We start from the raw sequence: 20,551 nt of genomic DNA, 5'->3' as shown, positions 1-20,551 counted from the left end.
CCTTCCAGCATTCATAAATCTGTTGACCTTCTTTGTCTGAGACCAACCACTACAATGCATCATCACCTATTTGTATTGGTAACTTACTTTACAACCTATTTTAATGGTTGCAAAGTAAGTTACTTGTGCTGTATGCAATTTTAGATACACAGAAAGTCTTCACTTACTATATATGGCTGTCATAGTGTCCTTATCAAGGGCAGTTCTTCACTCTGCGCCGATGTCCGTTTTGCTCTGTCCTCCTATAAAAAGCATGAACATTTGAGTGTTTGACTAGTTTTAGATTTCCAAAAATTTGATATTTGTACAACTAAACATTTGAACTACAATATATGCTATTGAGCGATACTTTTATGGGTAATTTTTGGTAAAGAAACTGGTGACAGAGTTGTAGGCTTTTTAAAGTACTATTACCTAACCATTTGAACTGACTTTCAAAGCTGATTACCTTTTAAATTGCTGTGGATCAAAACTTCCAGTGGGAAGGCGGCCATTAGAAGAACACGCACCATTGAACCTGAAAATAACAAAAACAAACAAAAAACAGAACAATATATAAGAGTCCGGTAGGGTAATAAATCTCTTCTGAAGCAATATAGTTATTTTGGGTGAAAAACAAAACATTCCTCTAAAATATATATACTGACATCAGCAATCAACATCATGATTGTAATTATTTCCTTTTTAGTACATCTACTGCTGTTTGCATGTGTCAAGCACTACGACTGTATCTATGCATATAAATTCACCATATATATCCAGCAAAAATGTTTTGTTATAGGAAAACAAACAAAGGCATTCAATCAGAGGTGAGAAATTAATTGGGAATATGAATTATAGGTGAACTATTCTTTACCTACTAGCAATCAAGCTTCTTTAACCAAGAAGCTTGAAATATTTGAATGTAAAATAAAATAAATAAATAAATAAATAATAATAAAAATAACATGATGTAATTAAAATGCACAACTTACATTAAGGAAATCTGCATTTGTATCCACAGGCTAAAAGTAAAACAGTAAATGTGTTAGTGATAGTACAGGTATTTGTAAAAAAAAAAAAAAAGAGGCAGTAACTGTGACGCTTCTAGTGGGATGCTAAATGCAGAGATTTATATTTACAGTATAATACTGCATGTACGGGTAACTGTGTTGTGAACTGTAACTGAATATTAGAGAATCTCAGAGAAATTAAATGTATTTATTTTTTTAATTTATCAATCATAAAACTGTCTGTTTTGAAGGCCTGTTACGATAACGACTTTTTGTTGGTCGGTATATTGCCCCATAAACAATTGCGACAAGTTATGTCATTGTCATTTTAAGACCATTTTATGTCTTTGAATGTATAATCATAATATAACACCATAATAATGCAAGATCTACACACTTTCAATTGACAAACCAACATCTAATTCTTAAAGTATTTAGATCATTGAAATTAGGAATCAAAATATTAGATACCTTAAAAACTTGAATAAATAGTAAGTTTTCTAACAAATAGAAAACAATGATATTTAATGTTATTGTTTTGTTATCATTATATTTTATTTTTGTAAATATAATGGCACATAAATTACATCATCAACAATTATTGAGGTCATGTACATGTACTGTGTGTTAAGTCGATATATCGATTATTGTGATAGGCCTACTGTTTTGGTATCATAACGAGCTTGTCAAACATGCATGACCACTAAACAATGTCTAAGCAGTAGTATTGGTCTGAATGACAACAAACATAACTAGTGTTTTGGAAAACCTGTTAGAAAACAGTTATTTCAATAATTATGATTAGCATGTGACACAGACACCGCATAAAAAACCACAACAACAAATACTTACTTTAGGAGGATGGGGGAGGGCAGCATGAGGTTGAGACTTTGACATCTGTAAAAAACAAATTCATGTATTACAAACAAGTCACTTAAAAATACATTAATGTGGCAGACTGTTCCCTGTTCAGATGCAGTGTATAAGTACAATCAGGGCTGTCACAACAATGGGGTGGGGCCAAGTGGCTGCAACCCTAGGTACAATGTGCAGGTATATATAATTACATATAATATATGTGAATAAAGCAAGAATCTGTTTAGGTTAGTCACTGTGCTGACTGATGTTTGCTAGGTTTATATGATTGCAAACTGCACAAAAACAACAACAGCAACAACATTAATGACAATGACAAACAAAATTACTTACATTTATGTAAATCTCACATTAGGAAGATCTTCATGGGCTGAAATAAATAGGCAGAAACATTACTGCTAAAAAAAATAAAAAACAAAAACTCTAAAAAGCCTAAAAATGACTTAAAAAGCAAGGAAATGTGGAACATTGTAATTAGCGAACATTAATAAAGCATAACTGTTCTTTGTTTCTAACCTTGGTAAGTACTCTGTAGCCAGAAGGAGAGGTAGGATTTCTGTGAAAGCCAAATTAAATGTGAATAGGCTTTGATAGTTATTGAGAAGGCAGAATAATAAGAAAAGGCAAAAGTACGTCACAATATAATTAATTAAGTTACATATTTTGATTACCAAATTATGGAAGCGTGGAGCTGCCACCCAGGCAAAAGAAAAATAGAGCTGTATCACGTTATGACGTGAAATGTTTATTGTTCTAACATTATGCTTTTCATGTTTGTATAATACAGTGGTTCTTAACCTTGTTGGAGGTACCGAACCCCACCAGTTTCATATGCGCATTCATTGAACCCCTCTTTAGTGAAAAATAAAGTGTGTTTTTTTTTTTTCAAATTAGACGTAGATATGTTTTTTACTGGTGCACAAAATGAGCCGTGCACGTCACAGCGGAGGCTCTGCCGAACCCCTGAGACCAACTCACCGAACCCCTAGGGTTCGATCGAACCCAGGTTAAGAACCACTGGTATAATATAATATCACGTTATTATAATATACATAATTGTCACGTTCGCACAATATTGTACGGACGTGATAATTATGTACATTTTTCGTACAATGTTGTTCAAACATGTTGTTCAAACATGATAGTATATTGTTAGAACGATAAACTTTTCACGTTATAACGTGATATACTTATATTTCTCTTTTGCCTGGGTGGCAGCTCTACGCTTCCGTTCCAAATACACGAGAATAAAGTAATATTATATGGGAAAAGGCACCTGCTAGCTTGATGATGGAGGCTTCTTAGACTGGCCACCCGCCTTGGCTTCTTGTCGCCACTCCACGAAATAAAGGTCCGTTTCCTCCATGCCGGCTAATTATTTATCCTCATTAAAATCTCGTATATGTTCAGTTGGCAGAATTGAGAATTTTACATCTTCCAACCACTTAATTAACGCGAACATAATCGGCTTGTTTCTTCCCGTCTCCTGTATCCGGCCGTTCCTCTCGCTGTCAGATTTCGCGCCTCAGAGACGTCGTTATTTTTCAAAAAAAAAAAAAAAGAAAGAAAGAAAGAAAGAAACAGCAACAACTACTAAAGAGAGTTTTTGCACGTTCATTGCACATTTGTGGGAATGTTTAAATATTTAATTTTTATTAATTACTTTTCATTATATCTTTATTTTTTAAACCACCGTGGCAATGCGCATGCGCATACACTCCTGCACGCAAAGGGCTTTGGAGTTGACGTAATGTCGCAATGCATTGTGGGAGCGCAGCACCATCTTGGCAGGTCACGAATCAAAACAAGTTTGCTACGAACCATTCTGAAACGTAGCTCAAAAGAAAATGACGGTATAGAGACAGATTCTGTCCAGATGCAAAGAGACGGTACTTGATTGTTGAAATGTGGACCCGTATGAAATATAGCCGTGGAGTAGAAACCCTGAAGACCAAACCGCTATTGACTTAGCATGATCTACTCTCATACCTTGTCTGTGGAGTCAGAGCATACATGGCGCACCAATTTCGCAATTATAAATCTCTGGAGGCGCACATCCAATTCACCAAGGACTGGGTACAAGATTTGGCTATTTTTAAGCCTCCACGTTGTGAGTACGCCGTCATTCAAGCAAAGGTAAGTCAGCTTGAGTACTGCGAGTAAAATGCGTTTGATTCCCCCCAACATTCAAATTAGTGCTAGCAAAAATTCATTCGTGAGGGGGAAATTACAGTGAGAACATGTAGAGGCTCTGTTAGAGGGATAACATAGTGAGTTCAGTGCATTGATGTGACATTGTCCTGAAGGATTTAGTTATTCTTTATGGTTAAAGAAATTGCCCTAATTAATTCATATTTATTATAAATAATCCTAATTACACATCTTGCTTCCTTGTTTGTGTCCTGTGTCACTAAAAATACATTCTGTTTTAGTTTTATACATTGATTAATGACCTGCAGAATCTGCTTGTCATATTAGGTGTCCATAGTTGTCACTTAAAGTCGAACTTTATGTTTTCTCCCTCTTGAAAGTGATTACATCCTTGCATTACATACTTTAGGTTCATTTTTTGCTGATAGGTTTCTAAAAAGAAACATGCAGATTTAGAATATAACATGCAGCGTTCTATAGATGGATACATAAAAACACTTTATTTGTTACATTTATGATAAATGGATTTGAAAGTAAATAAAACACATTTGTGTCGGCCTTGGCTCATAGTTCTTGTCTTTAAATGAACTTTGTCTGTGTGTGTTTCAGGTCCTGCACTCTTAAAGACTGAATTGCAGCATTGCAGCCACAGGTCATTGTGAGCATCACAGGGAAGGTTGAAGCCGCCCACTGCAGCTGTATGGCTAGAGTCGTGGAGACTTGCAGCCATGTCACTGCTCTTCTGTTTAATGTAGAAGCAACAGTGAGGATCTGTGGCACAAGGACTGTTACAGATGAACCTGCATACTGGGTTTTGCTGGGTAATATGACCAAGATACAGCCAGAGGTTGGCCATAAGATAGACTTCTCCTCTTCAGCTGCCCAAAAAAAAGGTTCTTGATCAAAACATAGACAGACCATCTGTAGTGACAGGTAAAAGAAGCCATCCTCAAAAAAGAAAAGTTCCACCTGCTACTGTGGAGGAGTTGGATCAACTGATGGGACAATATTTTTCCAAGCATAGTTCTGTTCTGAATAACCCATAATGTTTTAATTTAGGGGGCCATGTAAATACTTTGCATTTACTGAATATGTACTTACTAAATACCACTGTTCAAAAGTTGAATGAAGAAACAAAGAAATGTTTGCCTATTTTTAATTAAAAGCACTTTGTCGAACATCACATCAGTTACAATGTAGAAAAAATGTTATGTATAGTTTACAAATGACAAAATGTTCACATAAAATCATGACAGCATTTGTATAATATCACCCACTGCTAGCATTCTGTAATTTACTGTCTCTTTTGAAAACTTATCACTTATCACACGGAGAAACCTTTGGAATGCAAGCATGCTGATCCACACAGGTATGCACACAGGTATGCACACAGGTGTACACACGGGTATTCACAGACGTGGACTACAGCTTTCTTGGCTGCTGCCTCAAAGCACACTGTGCTCTGTCTATCCTGCGTGCTGCACAATATCGTTTATTATTTAGTAACTATTGATATCTATGGCTAGCTAGTTTATTGTGATGGTGCTTTTTTTTTCTATTATTATGTTGCTCTTTGTTGTTTGCTGTCTCCTCTGTTTGTTTTTTTTCTCCATACAGGTGACCCAGGAGGTTTTTTTTTGTTGTTTGTTTTTTTTCTCTCTTCCCCCCCTTCTCACCGTCTCTTCCCCCCTTTGGTTTTCTTTCTTTCTCTCCCCCTCTTTCTTTCATTCTTTCCCCCAGTCATGTCTGTCCCGTTTGCAACTGAAAATAAAATAAATTCATAATTATAATAAAGGTCAATCAAATGGACCAATATGGCAAGGCCATGATGATCCACTTGGTAAAATAAATCCGCTTGCCATCTTTCTTGGCCTCAAGACAACAATTCTGATGGCTATAGATCCAAACGGGACAAAAAAATAAAAAAATAAAGTAGTCTCAGAATAGTGAATTAAACCAACATTTATTGTTGATTTTTTTTTAACAAGAAAAACATTTTTCAACTGAATAAAAACAATGCCAATAACCAAAATAAATAGAAGCGTACATGAAAACTACACAGTCCTTCACCTTTCTGTCTGATTTTTTTAAGGAAAACAGTTTTTCATTCCACTAAAAACAGGACAAACCCACCAGCATGAACATTAAATAAACTATTACAATTGTAAAACAAAACTCATTTACAAAATGTAATAATTATCAGTGGGTCCCAGGAAATAGAATGTGACATGGGATTTAGATTTCCGTTGCCAGGATGGTTGGGTTCAGCGTAGTCTTTATCACCACCTGTCAAAGACACATCATCAATATTCATGTTTGCTCAGGTTATTCACTTGTTCACATCTGTCTGAGATCATTCATACTGTTGTATGGATGTGTGTACAGTATGTATATAATTATCAGCTATGTAAAAGATATTATCATCTCTGTTCTTACCTAGTTGGAAGTCCTCCATTCAAACTCAGAGAGCCGCTGGAGGAAGGTGGTGATCCGAGGGCTGATTCTTGTAACCTTCCTCTTTACGACACGACCTGTCTTGCAGCTTGTACCAAGTTTTGCAGGGCATTTTGTTCCCATGTCTGGATTGATCCTCACAAAGAACCTTTTAACGGAAAAAAGGCTGCTTTAATTTCAAAATTAAAACATACGTTACAGCAATCACCTATATGTTTCTGCAACTGTAAAAAGAGAAGGAGAAAAAAAAAAGAAGAGAAAAAAGGAAAAAAAAAAAAAGAAAAGAAAACTTATCACTACATAAACAGCACAAGACTTAAAAGTATTTAACAAGAGCATTTTTCCCTGGTTTTACTACCACACTGGGGCACATGTTCACCAAAACGCAGCAAACCTTTGCCATCTTATCCAGGAAGGTCACCTTTTTACCCACACATGGAAGAAGTAATCTGATTGGCATGGTGGTATGTAGCATGTAGTTTGAAGCAGGGATTTCGTAGTGCCCCATGTGTAGTGTTGGAACCCAGTCAGGATTTGTTTCATTCATTTCATAGGCTGGTTTGTTGCAATAATGCCAAATAATTAGCAACTCTATAAATAGAAGGTAGTTCTGCATGTTTGTTCTAAGTTTGTGCTATGATCTCAGAGCGCATTGAAAATAAAATTAACAGGCTATAAATAATAATATGAACTTATTTAGAACTTACCTGAATGAAAATACTGGAGCACACCAACAGATATCTGTGGCTGGTAGAGAACTGAATATCAGCTCGTCTCGCAGCTGCTATCCAGGCTAGACGCCTTCTTTTGGTAACATCCAACACATAAGCTCCCTCATGATGTTTCCAGGTGAGGAAACAATGAAAAGAGAGCCTGTTTTCAAGCTTATTCCTTTGTCGGTAGTGCAATCTAACATTACAACCGACCACACAGCAAGCATTTGTTTGGCCTGCTAATATGGCGCCTTGACCAAAAATCCTGGCTACGCCCCATCCCGTAAGATCACGCTCCGTGGCCCTATTAACGTACGGATCTAGAAAGAAGACGCTGCATTTTTAACTCTGAGGGAGATGGAGAATGAGCCTATTTCCAAAACAGTGGAGTGTGTTCCTTTAAGTACTAAATTGTATATATTGTCAAAAACTAAAGTGTACATAGCAGTTGTTGTATCTTGTTTACTGTATCACTGACAGATAATTTCAAAGTCAATGAACGCTACATTATAGTGAGATATTGTGTAATGTGAAATACTGTAAGCAAATGAATAAACAACCTAATTCGTGATAGACCTTTGACTCTGTTTTGTTTGAATCCAACTGTTTTTTGCAGATGTGCATAAAACATGTTACTTTTAGTATTGTTATCATTATCATCATTATTGCACTAAATATATTTTAAATAAAGGATACTTTGATATACATTCTACTGTAAGGTTGGAAATGTATTTTCTTCACCCTAAAATATGTTTTGAAATGTATTTTGGTTTGAAAGAAATATATTTTCAATTTCAAAAATATATTTTTTTGGAGCATCACAAATACAAAATATATTTACCATATATTTGAAATATATTTTGGCCAGGAAAAATGTATTTTTTTACCGTATGGGTTTGCTGCTGCTGACTTTGAAAATCACACCAAACATGGAATCAAATATATCGACTCAGCTTAGACTACAGAGAAGCTCGGCACTGCTCACAAAACTCAACACAAAAGGCTTTTTAAAGACAACAATCACTTTGACAGACACACAAACACGACTGAGTACAGAGCAGCTGCTGGTTTGAAGCCACAGAAATGTTCAAATGTTTAAACACACTGCAGCGTTGCAGCCGTGATGCATTTGTGCTGCTAAGGCCACACACATCAGCTGCCTTACATTTTAGTACCAGTTCATCTCTGACCATGGCAGCACAGTCTTTCCAGTACAGTGATGTTGGTGGGGACAGTGGGGACTGATTGTTCATTGGCTGTAAGCCGGTCACATGGACGTTTAACTGGTGCTTTGATTGCTCTGTAGTCTGTTGTGCCTGTGAGCTGCTCCTAAAATGAGACAGATTATAATTGTCACCATTCTGTTAATGACTCTTATTATGTGCGCTCTCCTCCACTGTCACACTAAACACATTAAACCTTTATTTTGGTGTAAAGTCAGGATTTATTGGCTCTTCTTAAAAGCGTCATGAAGTGCAAAACTCAGCAAACATTATACAAAAGTAGATTTAGAAGCTGAACTGAAAACATTTAAAGTGACAGTCAGCACAAATCCAGCTGACATCTCCATCCAACCCAAGTCTTCATTTAAAGTCATTATAACTGTGACACACGTTTGTTACAGTATTAATCCTGCCTGATGCTGCAGGGCCAACATCATGAAACAGGCTCAGCATTTATTTCCATTATGAAACTTTATCATTAAAAACAAACCATTGTTCTGCAGTCGTCCCAGGACTGTCGGTCAAACGTTCTCTCCACATGTTTAAGGCTGAGCTCACTTTATCGTCTGCCTGAAGGAGGAAAGCAGATGTTACTAAACATCACAATAAAACATATGAAATGTGTGCACATGAGGAACGTCTGCACTGTTAAAGCCATGCAAACATCTTCACACATGAAGCAGCAACACCTCTCAGTTTAGCAGCAGCTGGTAAAAGCCACAGTGATCCTGGAGCCTCCCTGAAGGACTCGTTCATCAGTAACTGTCAGGAGGACGATTAAACCTGCTGCACACGTCCTGTAGTTACACACTCGGGAGGAAAGACGACGTCCTCGCTCTGCAACATGATCTGTGTTTCATCCAGGACGCTCAAACACAGACTGGTTTCCAAATATTAGACGCACTGGTTCTTCATGCGTTTCTACCTGAGCACTCAGAGTCATTTCTACAACAGGCCTCCTTCACCTGCTGGTGCCTCTGTTTCTGTGTTTGGCTGTTTCCATCAGTGCCTGATGTTTGTGATCTTTGATCTGTTCTGAAGTCTCTCTTTGTAACACAAATGTTGTTTGGCTTCTTTTGCAAACAAGGCAAAAGAACTTTAATGGATTCATTTGCTGATCTTACTTTTCTGATGCAAAGCCGTCCTTTCAACGCTTTAGAAAGAAAACCAAACAATGTTTTTAAAACTTTCCCAAAATGTAAAAGCTATTAAAACCATAAACTTCTGCTCCTTGATCATGTGATTCTTCTTCTAGACTGTCTGTAATTGTTATTGCTGATTGTCAATAAAGTTGTTTTTTATAAGTTATGTTGTAAAGGAAGCTTGTGGCGAGGGAGGAGGGGCGACTAAAAGCAGGTTCATATAGTGGGAAAGTCCTCAGGTCATGTGAGGATATTTACTGATGCGTCAACACTGTCAGATAAAAGAACGGCTGCTGCATTTGTTCTCCCAGAAATAAGTTTGGTGATGAGTAAAAGAATTACAGATGATGTGGCAGTTTATACTGGGAGCTGGTAGTGATGTTACTGGCTTGAACTGGGCGGAGGACGCACTAATATGGAGGTATGTGGTTTGCTGGGACTCTAGCAGCGTGCTAGTGAGCACAGGTGATATGTCTTCAGACTCTAGGCAACATATTGTTTTTGATATACTTCATTTACTGTATAGAATCAAACACAGAGGGATAGAAGTGGATTTCTTATGGCTCCCTGTGAATATCGGTGTTGATGCAATGAACAGGACGATAAGTTTAAAAAGGTGCAGCAAGAAGAAGTCGTGCAGGTTTGACTATAAAATACAGTGAAAGTGAGGTGAAGAGTATAATGAAGGTAAAGATGAAGGACGAGTGGCAGGCACACTGGGACAGAGACGGGAAAGGCAGATATTATTATACAGAAAACAGTCGTGTAGAAGAAGCTGCAGCAGAGACCAGGATGGAATCTGGAGAGTCAGAGTTGGTCACACAGGCTTGAATAGCACACTTAAAAAGGTAAACATGACACAGGAAGTGTGACTTCTGTGGACCAGAGGAGACGTTTGACGGGTTGTTAGCGTCGTCAGGATGCTGGATGGAAACGCTGTGCCTGATAGGATGATTACAGGCTGGACTTTGTCTTCCTGTTACAGATGGATCCAGGCCCTGGATGACTGCTGGACACACATGACCCACACTAGGCTGCCTTCATCCATCCTTTCCTCCTTCACTGAGACTCAGAGTCAGCATGTATGCATTTATCAGTGATTTGAATCCTTTCATTACAGAGTGAAGTTAAAGTAGACGTGTGAACACACTAATAAACACAAAGGGACACAACTACTACTCCATGATGTAAAGCTGAAGTATTACACAGCTTTATGAACCTCCTGTTATCCTGGTAGACGAGTACAGCAATAAATCTTTTACTTGAACATCTTCTGGCTCCAATAAGCTTTGAAATGTGACCATGAAGTTAGAGACACACTGACTGAAACCCACAGCTGTGACTGTGGATCACATCCACACACAGTGTAGCTGCTGTCTCTGTGTGAGGTCTGTGTATATATGTACATATTTATGCTTATATTCATGTTCTCTTATTCCCCTTTATTTGATATCCTAATTCTGTGCTGTGCAAAAGTTTGTCGGTGTTCTGCTGCTACAAACTGGATTTCCTGGAGGATAAACATGAGGGATTCATAAAGTTCTATCTCTCTGTTAAAATCCCCCAAAATCAATGAAATGTGAATTTCAGGCAGACGTGTTTTTAAAAGAGTCTCTTTAATGGAAAAATGTGTTTTTAAAACCAGCCAATAGGAGCGTCTGTGGATATCAGCTGAGGCTGAACTCAGGAACACCATCACATATAAATACACAGAATTAAATCACTAGATAAAAGACGTCATTAAATAAGGATCGAATCAACATGTCAGAGGTCAAAGGTCAGTCAGAAGAGGTGTGGTTAAACACTGGCAGTGCAGCGACCTAATGCAGTTTGGTTACCGCCACGGGAAAAGCCCCGCCCCCTCTGAGCCTCCGCTGTGTCCTCAGCACATCCAGGAGCAGCAGGTCAGAGGGGGCGGGGCCATGTCAGGACTTATTTTAAGTAAAATGTAAAGTGGAGCGACGGCAGGAGTCACACAGCAGTAACCAGCTCTGTCTGCCAGGGTCAAAGGTCAAACAAGTCCTGCAGCTGACCCACACACAGACTTACACTGATCCACAGAGAGTGATGAATCCACACATCACTCGGCTGGAGGAAGCTGGGTTTTGTTAGATTATAATATTATTTTATGCCATGTTATACCCCTAATTAAAGATTGTGAATTATTATGTAGTTTTAGTTTGCATTATTCTCCTGAATTAGAAGAAGCTGATAACTATTGCATTAGTTAAACTGATGTGCATTATATTAAACTGCTGATTTATTGTGAATGAATGATATTGTTTTATGATGCATTATACTGCTGAGTTATAAGAAATACTGTTTGCAGAAAGTCATCGCCTTATTTGTCTGATTAGAAGAGAACATGCTGTATGTATTTATATAGCGCTTTACTAGTCCCTAAGGACCCCAAAGCGCTTTACACATCCAGTCATCCACCCATTCACACACTGGTGATGGCAAGCTTGTAGCCACAGCCACCCTGGGGCGCACCGACAGAGGCGAGGCTGCCGGACACTGGCGCCACCGGGCCCTCTGACCACCACCAGTAGGCAACAGGTGAAGTGTCTTGCCCAAGGACACAACGACCAAGACTGTCCAAGCCGGGGCTCGAACCGGCAACCTTCCGATTACAAGGCGAACTCCCAACTCTTGAGCCACGATCGCCCCAGATGTATAGTATGTATAGTAACTTTTGCAGGGGTTTGACTAACAGAATGATGCACCCTCTGTCTGTTAAGGATAAGAAGCCCTGTATAAGCTAGAACTTTTAAATGTTTTTAACACCACAACATGTAGAAGAGGAACTTCAGCAGAACACACACACACACACACTATATTCTTATTTCTGATGTATGTTATAAATTCTTGAGCCACGATCGCCCGTTACTTTTACTTGAACATCTTCTGGCTCCAATAAGCTTTGAAATGTGACCATGAAGTTAGAGACACACTGACTGAAACCCACAGCTGTGACTGTGGATCACATCCACACACAGTGTAGCTGCTGTCTCTGTGTGAGCCTTTGCACTGCTGCTCGCAGCACCGTTATATCACTCAGCGCTCGCTGCTGTTATTGAATCCACTTTTTACTGTCCGTGCAATCAAGCTCCTCTGCAGAGCTAGAAAATATCTTCGAACCAGTTTATGTGTTAGGGGATCCTTTGCAGTTGTGACTGTTGCCTCTGTTTTTGTCCTTTGGTTCCTGGGAGCCTTTTACATTTCCATCAGCAACAAATATCTGAACAGGCTTTATTGTAGGAAATACAGGAGTAAATAGTTGTCATTATTTATTAGATGTTGTTAAAGATGATCCGATGCTTGTTTAGTTTAATGCTGTGGCTTCAGTCAGCATCACTGTGCTGTATAGTTTTATTTTTCTCATCCTTCTGTTAAAGTTGCTGAATAAAAGCTGGTTGGTCTGCACCTCACCGCTGCCTCGAGCCTCCTTCTTTAAAGCAGCAGAGGCTCTTCATTCAGGTATCACAGCTCGAGTTGTTCTGCAGGAGACCCAGAGTACTGTCCTTGGTCCATAATGACATTAACTTTGATTCATGTCAACACGAAGCCTGAACGTCTGTGATGAACACACTATCAGCATCACTGACATATTTCATCATTTAAAAACACTTCCTGTCACCGTGGTGGTTACAGTGACATCATGCAGTTTGTGCTTTGACCTCCAGAGGGCGACAAATCAGCACAGACAGAGAGCTCCATTCAAACTTTGCTGCCATCAGGAATAATTCTTCAAATATAATCATCAGTGTTTGAGCAGTTATGATATCAGGGACAATCTAGACATGTGTGACAATACTGAACATGTCACATGACACACCTCAAACATCATGTGATCCACTCTCAGTCTGCACTTTCAGTCATGACTTCATGAATTTATGATCAGTTTACTCCTGAAATATTCAAATGCTGCAGGGTGAAGAACAACAAAGTGCTGACACATGTTTGTGTTTCAAACAAGAAAACCAGCAGAAATAAATCATCTTTGGACAACATGACAGAGATTAGTGAGTTTCCAACTTGCACTTGAATGCAGCACAGACAGATTCTGATGTTCGTGGTTGTAAACGTGTCCTCAAACGCCGCTCTGACTCTTTCCTTCCTGCTCAAAGTTCCTCTTTTCTGAACTTGGTGTTTGTGCCTGACGCTGCTCGTCTCCGTGTGGAGCTCCGTGTGAAGGTAACGTTAGCAGTGTGTAATGTTTCCTGGCTAACATCAGCTGTGTGCAGCTCAGTTCCAGCACAAATCTGCCGCTCCATAGTTCACGGTAACGGACTCATGAGGTCGACCGTTAAACGCTCTCCCGCCATTTTGTCTGTGTGCGCGGATGTGTACGTTTTTGTTACCACTGTCATCTCATCAATAGCCTATTTGTAAAAGATCTCTGTTCATAGTTTAGTTGGATTTTAAAACTCTGTAGTTGGACAGTTTTATTTTGGACTGATGCTAAAATTCTTGCTGATTGTTTCTGTCGAGGTTTTGTACTTGACATCCACCATTTTGGATGTGATAAGCTGTAGAGAGTGCGTCCAAAAAGAGAAACCAGAAAGAGAACCTGTTTTATTAATAACCTCTTGCAAATAGAAGAATATGAAAAAAACAACAACAAATAGGATAAAACCTTTAAATTACTTGAATTTTTAAAATCACCATCATCTGTTAACACAAATTTGATCATTTCAAATTTTTGTTTTCATTTTCTCTTCCCAGTTACTTCTTTCTCATTCTCTTCATTCTCCTTGTCACCTTACGTCTCACTCCTTAACTGAAGTTATAGTTCTAACATAAGAAGTCCCACCAACGTCCTTTATTTAATCTCTGTGTTGTCACAGTTATTATCATCAGATCAGACATGAGACCCAGACAACAACATAAGTTTACAAGCTAACATCATGTCAGCTACCATTAGACGATAGCATCATAAACTTTAAATTACTTTGCCCCCACATTGAGTCTGAGTGGCTGCACTTACACTGGTGCATTCAACATATTGAAAGATGGCAGCAATGTGGATTGTCGAGACTCAAACCAACCATTGAGCAAAGACAGCAGCATCACTTGTTTCTGTTTGTTATACAGCCAGATTTACTCGTGACACACATGTGCAGCTGCTTTATCACCTATTCTGAATTTGTTTCAAGCACAATACATTTGTTACACATGTTGGGATATTGTGTTTGTTTTAAATGTTATATACCTGTGTGGTATGTGACTTGTGTTGCCATGACGCCAGGTCTCTCTTGGAAATGAGATTTTTAATCTCAATGAGATTTTTTTTTACCTGGATAAATAAAGGACTAATTTATAACTTTCAGTGTTTTCTGGTCTTCCAAAAGAAAAAAAACCTTCAACTACATGACATGCAGTTGTGTATTTGTTTTCACCTTATCATACACTTGAAGTTTTACAAATCACCACTTCTTTAGTGAATATCATTTCAGTCTCAGACAACCTCGTTTCTCTTACAGAGGTTGAATGCACCTTCTGCAGATGGCGGTACCACACAGTGTGCGTGGACTTCCCCTGCACAGAAGGCAACTACAAATGCTGTGAATGCTAAATAAACAGAAACAAATGATCCCTGTTGTCTTTGCTTGATGATTGGTTTGAGTCTTGACAATCCACATTGCTGGCGTTGCATCTTTCAATGCCAGCAATGGCAGGTATCAGTGCTCAAAGCTTTTGTGTTTGTTTCCAACAAGTTGCCCACCTCGGGAAACAAAAATGTGTTCTTTTACTTGTCAGATGAACATATGAGACACTTTGACTCTTCAGTGCAGTGTGGAGCCTAACAAAGATCTGTTTTGTGTCCCAGCTGATCAGCAGGAGGAGGAGAGTCTGACGGAGCAGCAGAGGAACATTTTCAGCTACTTGGACTCAGCTCAGCCACTACAGAGGAAACAATGAGCTCAACACAGAAGGTGACAGACAGAGCAGGACCATATGACCAAAGATATTTATCACCATATACATTTGAATATTTGCCATAACGATGTAGCTGACGATAGAATTGACACCAGACAAAATACTTTACAGCTGCACAACTTTATTAAAAAGCCATCAATGTATTTTCACTGAAACAAGCAGCTGTTGTTTATGTGCATTAAAGTTATATAAAAATGTAACAGTGCAAATGCAAATTCCTCGCTGACAGTTTAACCAAAAGGCGTTTCCAGTGGAAACTGGCCGACACATCCTGAGCATAACCATGTATAATATCCACTAAACTTCAGAAGAGGTTATACAGTCGTGGCCAAAAGGTTTGAGAATTGCATAAATATTGGAACCTGGAGAAGTTGCTGCTTAAGTTTTTATAATAGCATTTTGCCTGCACTCCAGAATGTTATGAGGAGTGATCAGATGAACTGCATCGTCCTTCTTTGCCATGAAAACGAACTTAATCCCCAAAAAGCCTTACCGCTGCATTTCATTGCTGTCATCAAAGGACCTGCTGAGACCATTTCAGTGATCGTCTTCTTAACTCAGGTGAGAATGTTGGCGAGCACGAGGCTGGAGATCATCATGGCTGTATCCCGATTCAGGTTCTGCAGCTTTAAAGTCCTCAAGGGCCGCGGACTCAAAGACCGCTAAGGCCGAAGTGCGAGGCTCGTAGGCTCGTGAAATGGGACGTCTAGCCTCCGTCGCGCTGCCCAGGTTGCCTAGCAACCATGATACTAACAGCTGGAAACGTTTCATACAGCTTTGTTTGACAGAAATGAAGGAGAACATATTTAGTTCATTTGTTTCTACATGAGCTCTGTGTGATTTGATGAGTATCTGAGGCTGAGACCACAGGACTGTGAAACATGATTGTTGGGCTTCATTTCTGTGCTGAACAGTCGTTTAAGATTAGCTGTAAATAACAATTAGCTGATGTTGTTCATGAGACTAAAGTCATCTCACTGTGGTAATGTAAATATAATATGGCCAATATTATAGTTATCATATTAATCACTTCACTCACAGACAAGTATCTGTGACAGTGTGTATACAGATGTATCATACATAAGAGACAAATATTGTTCATTTAATATGTTGGTACTAAATGTGGCTCAGTGCTTACATATATGTGTATAAAGCAAATGTAGGAGCTGTGATAACTGTGTCTGATAGAATGAAGAGTAGACTGATATATGAAATATTCCTTTATTGGGTGAGAAAATCAGACCATGTCATAACTGCTGTAAGTCACACAGAATAGATATCAGAGCCTTAAACAGGCTGACTTCTGCTAAATGGGTCAAACTGGGCAGAAAGTCTACAAACACATAACATCCTTATAGAATATGATGTAACACTATAGATCAACTTAGCTCAGAATATATAAAGCATATAAACAGTTACAGCAATATGATGCAACAAACACAGCAGCTACTGATCCAAAATACTCAAAGCTTCATAGAACTGAAACCAACATTTATTTTTAGCTCCATCCTGCTGCTGATACAGACTTTAGGTTTCTGAACATTAAACTTGTTGCTGCCTTTCATAGTGTGTAACTTGAAGGCCCTGAGTACTTTCTCCCACACTGGAAACACTGGGATGATCACATTATTTGAACATTACCTAATAAGACTGATTCAGCACAGACAGTTATGTTAAACTTTCCTAGCAGTCCTTCACAAACAGGGAACAGTCTGTCTATTCTCTCCATCTGTCAGCTGCTGCTGGCTCTTCCTCCTCCTCTTCCTCACACACTGCTGAGTTTGTCCTGGTGGATCATCAGGGCTGCAAAGCCTCACAGATGATGTGCAGCAGTGGCTCCCTCAGTCTGTCCTCACTCTGGACACTTGCAGTCGTCACACATGGAAATCAAATGTGTGATAAGCTGCAGGATTCAAACACAAGTGTAACTTATAAACACATGTTCATACTTTTATTCCACAATCAGAGAGAAAGAAACAGAGAGAGAGTGCAGGACAGACAGACAGGTGACAGTCTCAGGTGTACACACTGCTACACAACAGCAGCAGAGAAGCAGGATTTAGTGTTTGTGTTATTACGAGTGTAAACAAGAAGAGTTCCAGATGGTGCAGTGGACACATGTGTGACTGCTGTGATTAAAGCATCTTTCTTTCAGCTTAACGAGTGAACCGTCAGCTCGTTCAAACACACGTTAAAGTGCGTTTGGCTCGACACCACCGAACAGAGGCAGCAATATAACACAGCTCACATTAACAGTGCAGTGGATCCTGCTTGTGCCGTGATGTTCAGGACTGCAAACCGAGCAGCATCACTGACTTTCAGCTTGTTGTGTTTGTGGATATATGACTGACTTTAATTATCCACAAAATCATCACATTCTCTGTCAGATTAAGGTCGACTATTGAACGGCGTATATTTTAAAGGCTTTAAAACCAAGTTAACGCTGAAAGTACAAACATCACTAATGTCACATAACTCTGCCGACAAGGCATAGCTATGGCTATGAAATGCTCTTTGTGTATCACTTCTTCATTATGAAAGATGTCATTAATGCACTAGTAATGTCTCATCTGGAGTATTGTTCAATCATTTGGTCAGCAGCTAATAAGACAGATCTTAACAGACTTCAGTTAGTCCAGAATAAGGCGTCCAGATTAGTGTGAAGATGTTCATACTATACTAATATTGATAAAATGCATAATAACCTTTCTTGGCTTCCTGTACAGGCTAAAATATTCTATGGCTTACTTGTAGTTCTAAAGAAAGCAATTCTGTTAAACACACCACATTTATTCTGCTCAGCTGCAGTATCCAGATGAAATACATCATCATATTACACAGTTTTCAACAAGCTGCAATTTAGTAAATGCTCGAGTTAAAAGTAACGTTTTGTAAAACTGTTACATTTAGAGCAACTTTTAAGTGGAATAAGTTGCCTTAAAAAATTAGAGAATTATTCAAAACTTCAATGAACACTTAAAAGCCGATTTACAGAGCTTTTAGTTGTTGTAAATATTGTAAGACATGATTTGTTTTTGAAACTTGTGTAATGTGCCTCAATGTTATTGATATTATTATTATTATTATTGATTGCTTATATTTGAACAATTGTGAAACCTCACTGTGGATGTAAGAGTGAAATTATGTGGATATCTTGAATCCACTTTATTGTGTAATATTTTATGTGAGTATTTGACGGAAGACGAGCAACATCTGTTGTGGAAGCTAACGGGGTTCCTTTAGAATAAACAAACATAGGATTTATTATCACTGAATAATTCTGTATAAATCTATACAAATTATAGAAATATGTAATAGGAAACAACAAAATAATCTAAATTATAAAATAATGTGTGTGTGTGTGTGTGTGTGTGTGTGTGTGTGTGTGTGTGTGTGTGCATGATTTTAGTGTTTGAACAGTCATGAATTATCTTTAACAGCAGGTTGGATGTAATGTGTTAGAACTACCAGCAGGTGGGGATAAGAGACCTTTAAGGTGTTTGGTGCCACGCTCCACCTTCAGGTTTAAAACTAGTGTTAATGGAGTTTGAAGGTTGAGTTTGTTCCACGACTGCATTTCACTCACTGCCTCTGTTTGTATCTCTGTCACTGCAGGACCAACATGGAGCCAGAAGTCAGCGCTCTCAGGAGGCCGACAAACCTCACAGAAGAAAGGGAGAGAAAAAACACACCTGTGACGAGTGTGGGAAGGGTTTTACTCTGAGGGCTAAACTAAAACAGCATCAGGTCATCCACACTGGAGAGAGACCGTTCAGCTGTGACTTGTGTGGAAAGTCTTTTTCCTTGAAGGATTACCTAAAAACACACCAACTCATCCACAGTGGAGTTAAAGCGTACAGCTGTGATCAGTGTGGCAGAGCTTTTACTCAAAGTAGCAGCTTACAGAAGCATCTAGTTACCCACTCTGGAATTAAGGCATACAGCTGTGACGAGTGTGGGATGGAGTTTACTCTGAAGGCTTCACTAAAACAGCATCAGGTCATCCACACTGGAGAGAGACCGTTCAGCTGTGACTTGTGTGGGAAGTCTTTTTCCTTGAAGGGTTCCCTAAAAAAACACCAACTCATCCACAGTGGAGTTAAAGTGCACAGCTGTGATCAGTGTGGCAGAGCTTTTACTCACAGTAGCCACTTACAGAGTCATCTAGTTACCCACTCTGGAATTAAGGCATACAGCTGTGACATCTGTGGAAAAACTTTCAGCCAGAGAAGGAGCCGAAATACACACCTACGCATTCACACTAGGCATGATGTGTACTGCTGTGAACAGTGTGGCAAAGAGTTTACAACAGACGTACAGTTACAACGACACATGTTTACCCACACTGAGGAGAGACCTTATCGATGTGACCTGTGTGAGAAGACTTTTAAATCTCCACGTCACCTGAGACAACACCAACAGATCCACACCAGAAAGAGACTCTACAAGTGCAGCTACTGTGAGGTATGTATTTATATTGTTATCTTGTCATTTTAGCCTGACTGTTTGGAACAACTCTGCTCATTAAACTGTGTTAGCATGTTAGCAATTCTACTGCATGGAAAAGCAGCTCTGAGTGATTATTCAGATTTTCCTTTCAGTTATGATTTTAGTATTACTGTAGTATTATGGTGGTAGTATTGTAGTTATTGCAGCCCAGTAAACTGAGTGTGTTAACTGAAACAGTCAAATGTAGTTGGACGTCTGCAGAGATGCTCTTTATTTCAGGCGAAATCAGGATACAAATGTTGAAGGACTGACTTACACTGTCTTTGTGTCTTTGTTTAGAAGCAGAGCGACACAGATGGATCCAGTTCTCAACCCTGTCATCACTGTGGTGGTGGGAAAGACTTTCATTGTGACCTCTGTGGAAAAACTTTCAGTCGGCAAAAGACCCTAAAAGTACATCAACGTAGACACACTGGAGACAAACGGAAATACTGCAAAGAATGTGGGAGAAGCTTCACCACACCAAGTGAGTTAAAACGACATGAACTGATTCACAGTGGGGTTAAAAAGCACCTCTGTGATCAGTGTGGGTCATCCTTCACCACTGC

The 20,551-nt window shown here is 39.0% G+C and overlaps 3 long non-coding RNA genes across 4 annotated transcripts; 2 read left to right on the top strand and 1 right to left on the bottom strand.

Moving 5' to 3' along the window:
* Positions 1 to 475: 475 nt before the first annotated feature.
* Positions 476 to 2,216, bottom strand: LOC309702558. The gene is made up of 3 exons (XR_014275622.1): positions 1,845 to 2,216; positions 975 to 1,004; positions 476 to 517 (listed from the first exon to the last, which is right to left on the bottom strand). It is a non-coding gene; the product is annotated as an uncharacterized lncRNA (long non-coding RNA).
* Positions 2,217 to 3,685: 1,469 nt separating this feature from the next.
* LOC309702494 lies at positions 3,686 to 4,853 on the top strand. Its single transcript, XR_014275555.1, has 2 exons — positions 3,686 to 4,004; positions 4,629 to 4,853. It is a non-coding gene; the product is annotated as an uncharacterized lncRNA (long non-coding RNA).
* A 5,683-nt stretch (positions 4,854 to 10,536) lies between these two features.
* Positions 10,537 to 19,566, top strand: LOC309702535. 2 transcript variants are annotated; one of them, XR_014275599.1, is made up of 3 exons: positions 10,537 to 10,633; positions 15,385 to 15,490; positions 19,110 to 19,566. It is a non-coding gene; the product is annotated as an uncharacterized lncRNA (long non-coding RNA). The 2 variants fall into 2 exon arrangements; XR_014275600.1 differs by lacking the exon at positions 10,537 to 10,633 and adding an exon at positions 13,709 to 13,748.
* Positions 19,567 to 20,551: the final 985 nt, after the last annotated feature.

Source organism: Aulonocara stuartgranti (assembly GCF_965226115.1).
Source record: "Aulonocara stuartgranti genome assembly, chromosome: 3".
NCBI classification, from domain to species: domain Eukaryota; kingdom Metazoa; phylum Chordata; class Actinopteri; order Cichliformes; family Cichlidae; genus Aulonocara; species Aulonocara stuartgranti.
Note: the sequence above shows the minus strand (reverse complement) of the source record. Positions and strands in the feature narration are given on the sequence as shown.